Source organism: Myotis daubentonii, chromosome 1 (genome assembly GCF_963259705.1).
Source record: "Myotis daubentonii chromosome 1, mMyoDau2.1, whole genome shotgun sequence".
NCBI lineage: Eukaryota > Metazoa > Chordata > Mammalia > Chiroptera > Vespertilionidae > Myotis > Myotis daubentonii.
In genome coordinates, this window is record NC_081840.1 from 36,289,671 (window position 1) to 36,294,389 (window position 4,719).

The 4,719-nt window shown below is 49.8% G+C and overlaps 1 pseudogene; it reads right to left on the reverse strand.

Annotated features, from left to right (window-relative positions):
• Window positions 1-3,099: 3,099 nt before the first annotated feature.
• Window positions 3,100-4,280, reverse strand: LOC132230424 (microfibrillar-associated protein 1-like; annotated as a pseudogene).
• Between the last annotated feature and the right edge of the window lie 439 nt (window positions 4,281-4,719).

The following is a 4,719-nucleotide window of genomic DNA, read 5'->3' on the forward strand; positions in this document are numbered from 1 at the left end:
TCTAAACGGCATTTAATGAAAATCAGCAGGTAAGAAGAGTCCAACCAGGCTCACAAAATGATGGTCGCTGCAGTTGACTTGCTTTCTGACCATGTAAATCGGGCGTCATTAAATGCAGCCGACCAGAAATGGTGCAACATGGTGTCACTCTGAATTATGAAGGACACCCACTTGTTTCTTATTTCCCTCTCTTCTTTGCAATATATTAACACACCATACCTACTTTTCTCTACTTTTATTCGCTTACTGAATGCCTACTATGAGTGAGGAAATGGACTGGAGCTGGGAATATGAAGATTAATAGGAAATGGAGATCTTTCCCACGGAGAGCTTTGCCTGTTGAGAGCCATTGTGTTGCATAGAAAAGAGCAAACAGCCGTACCACAGTCTGGCAGCTCCAGCGTCTAGTTCTAGCTGGAGTTAGAATAACTAGCTGTGTGACCTTGGCCAAATTACTTAGCTCTCTGAGCTTCCATTTCCTCTTCTGTAAAACTAGAGGCCCGTTGCACAAAATTCATGCACTCGGCGGGTGGGTGTCCTCAGCCCAGCCTGTGCCCTCTTGCAGTATGGGAACCCTTGGGGATGTCTGACTGATGGCTTAGGCCCACTCCCTGCTGAGAGCGGGCCTAAGCCGTCAGTTGGACATCCTTAGTGCTGCTGTGGAGGCAGGAGAGGCTCCCACCACCGCTGCTATACTCACCAGCTGTGAGCCCGGCTACTGGCTGAGCAGCGCTCCCCCTGTGGGAGTGCACTGACCACCATGGGGAAGCTCCTGCTTTGTTCCTCTGTTTGGTCAATTTGCATATTAGCCTTTTATTATATAGGACTAGAGGCCCGGTGCACAAAAATTTGTGCACTCGCGGGGAAGGGGGGGGTCCCTCAGCCTGGCCTGTGCCCTCTCACAGTCTGGGACCCCTCGGGAGATAACGCCCTGCTGGCTTAGGCCTGCTCCCGGGTGGCAGAGGGCAGGCCCAATCCCTAGGTGCAGCCCATGGTCGGGCTCAGAGCAGGGCCGATTGGGGTGTTGGGGCACCGCCCCCTGTCATGCACAGAGCAGGGCAGATTAGGAGGTTGTGATGCCACCCTCAGTCACACTCAGGGCAGGGCCGATGGGGAGGTTATGGCTCTACCCCATCACACACAGAGCAGGGCCCATGGGGGGGGGGAGGGGCTGTGGGTTGGGGCGCCGCACCCTGTCACACACAGAGCCGCAGGGCGATCAGAGGTTGGGGAGCTCCCCTGTATTAGGCACAGAGCAGGGCTGATCAGGAGGTTGGGGCGCCTTCCCCTGTCACAAACAGAGCAGGGCGGATAGGGAGGTTGTGGCCCCGCCCCCCGTCACACACAGAGCCGCAGGGCGATCAGGGGGTTTGGGCGCTGCCCCCTGTCACGCTGATCCCAGTGCCAGGAGGCCTCTCGGCTACGCTGATCCCGGTGCTGGGAGGCATATTACCCTTTTACTATATAGGGTAGAGGCCTGGTGCATGGGTGGGGCTGGCTGGTTTGCCCTGAAGGGTGTCCTGGATCAGGGTTGGGGTCCCCACTGGGGTGCCTGGCCAGCCTGGGTGAGGGGATGATGGCTGTTTGCAGCTGGTCACACACCCTTCAGGGTGGGGGTCCCCACTGGGGTGCTTGGCCAGCCTGGTTGAGGGGATGATGGCTGTTTGCGGAGGGTCACACACCCTTCAGGGTGGGGGTCCCCACTGGGGTGCCTGGCCAGCCTGGGTGAGGGGCTGAGGGCTGTTTCCAGCTGGTCACACACCCTTCAGGGTGGGGGTCCCCACTGGGGTGCCTGGCCAGCCTGGGTGAGGGGCTGAGGGCTGTTTCCAGCTGGTCACACACCCTTCAGGGTGGGGGTCCCCACTGGGGGTGCCTGGCCAGTCTGGGTGAGGGGCTGAGGGCTGTTTTCAGGCTGGCGGGTGACGGAAGCTCCAAACCGCTCCTTTTTTTCTTTTTTTTTTCTTTTTTATTCTGGGCCAGCTTTAGCTCTGAGGCTCCAGCTCTTAGGCCTCCGCTGCTGAAAGTAGGTATCTGGTTTGTTTCGGTTCGAAACAATGTATAACTCCAGCTCTGACTCCAGCTCTGAGATCCCAGCTCCCTGAAAGCTGGTTTCTGGGTTTATTTTTTAGCTTCTATATTTGTTAAAATGTTTAAAACTGCAGGCTCAGAGGCCTGCAAGGCAGGCGGGGAACGTTGGTTTCCTCCGTCACTGAAGCAAGCAAGCCTCATGTTAGTTTCAAGCTGCCTGGCTGCCGGCCGCCATCTTGGCTGACAGTTAATTTGCATATCGCCCTGATTAGCCAATGGGAAGGGTAGCGGTCGTACGCTAATTACCATGTTTCTCTTTTATTAGATAGGATGGAGATAACTACCTACATGCTGATCACATTGTCATGAGAATAAACTGGAAAAAACACATAGGTAAGACAATTCGTACAATGCCTGGCACATGGTTATTTTAAAAAGGATAGCTAACATTGCTTTTATATAAGGTTCCCAGCAAAGCATGCGTGGGGTAGACACTCCATAAATATTCACTCCCCTCTTCCTTGTTATTTAAATTGATAATTTTCTGGGCAATGGCCTTAGGCTGTGCTGAAGTGGGAGCAATTTATTTTGGGTGCTATCCCCCTCTTCTTCTGGGAGAGGTCCTCTCCCCATGCTTCTGTATGTTCTGTTGGAAAAAGTTCTGAAATTTCTCCTGGCTGAAACATGTGAGTAAAAAACTGATGAGGAAATTAAATTCTAATGGTAATTTAGTCACCAGCGTATAGATAGGGAAGACTTCCGATTTTTTTCTTTCTTTTCATAAATGGATTAAAAAAGTATGTTCACCTAGAAAAATGGACTCCAGCCAAAAATACAAGTTTCAATGAGCTTAGATTTCCTGTAAGGTAGTAGCAACACACTGTCCACATACATGCGCATGTTTCTGACCCAAGCTAAGGGGCTGGGAAAAGCAACCCAAGTGAATTTGGGAAGCCAGCGCAGTGATGAAATCTAAGATTTCTCAGAAATAGTTTTAAGTGAGGGTAATTCTAGCTGGATGGTGCTTTTCTGTGGGTTTCTAAGCATGAGTCCAAACTTCACAAAGCACCGTCAAAGACTGGGCTGCCCAGTGTCCCAAGTATGGCAGCAGGTCCAAAAGGCTGGATACACAGGCCATGTAAATAACGGTAAAAGCAAATCAAGGCCCAGGTGCTGAGACTTGCCCGCACGTCCCACAGCTGAAGAGTAAGTAGTTGAACTTGAAATAGTTTTCCACTTCTTGGCAGATATCCATTCAAATACATCTCGAACCCCAGCTGCCTTTTGTTCAAAGAACTTCGTGTTCTGGGCACTTGCTTGGCCCTCTGCTATGTCAGAGGAGGTGCTGTCCTGATGCACAAGGTGGGTGTGTTTGGGACCAGAGCGCCCAAAGTTCTTGACCCGCATGACTTTGGGAAGAATGGTTTTGTTGAAATGATCCTCCCGGGTAGGTGCGCTGAGGTCTCCTCAGCCATGAAGAAGGCACCCCGGGGATCATACTTGTGTAAGAACTTATATTTGCCCTTAGCAGCTTTGTGGTAATAACTGCCATTTGCCCGAAGCTCAGCTGGCCTCTCTTCCTCAGTCAGGTTTCACATGCATTCAGTTTCTGCTTTCTCCTTCTCAAGCGCTTCTCAACTCCTCTGTCGCTCTTGATTCTCTTCAGCTCCCAAAGTTTCCATGCCTCATATTTCTTCTCATTTCATCATCAGTATTCAGTGCATCCAGGGATCTCTTGTTCTCCCCCAGCTCTTCCCTGGTCTCCTCTTCTACAATCTTGAGTGTGTACTTGCGCCTCTCCTCAGCCATGTGTTTTGCCTCCTGCTCCAACTCCTTCTGTTTCATTGCTTCAGCCTCATGTTCTTGAACTATTACTCATTCCTTCTTTTGAACGAAGGCTGGTTTAAGGCGAGGCTCCATCTCATCTTCATCTCCTCATCCTCAGACTCTGATTCCTTCCCAGAGTGTCCCCTCATCTTCCACTTTCATGACTTCCATCTCTTCCTATGTTCTCTCCTGTGCTCTCTGACCATCATGCCAGAGCGCCCCTCTATTTCCTCCTCAATTTTTCCCTCTTCTTCACTACTATCTTCTTGTTTCATGCACCAAGCATCTCCTGCTTCTGAGTCACTTCCTCCTACCACTTCAGGTTCCACTAGTTTCCCATGTGGAGCCAATCTCTCTCCCACATCTTCACAGATACAGTTCTGCAAACGCCATAGGTGAGGGTCACCTTTCTCATAATTCCTCATGGATGATGGTGAATGCAGCACACTTGGCTGCTGATCAGTTGAACATTAAAATAGTCTCTGCTTAGGGAAATTTTTTTAAAAAGGGCAGGATGCTAAGCCTTGCTACATTGCTAAGTGATGCTAAGTGATGTTTTTAGAAGATTTGGAGACCATCTACATGAAAAGATTTCCCGACAGCTAGATATAGAAAACAATTCCAAAAGTATTCTTGTCTGTTCTTCTAAGTCTTTTCTAATATGTTTTTAGCCCCAAACACCTGCCTCAAATTCTTTGCATTTAAAGTAGCAAATTATTGGGGCTAAGTTCTGATTTTGCTGAAATAATGTTTTTCCCTAGGGGACATGGGATGCTAGTAGATGAAATGAGGAATATTTTTGTAGTTGGAAAACAAATCATTTTTGTGAGCCTGTGTATACACACACGTGTAGACATAATAGCT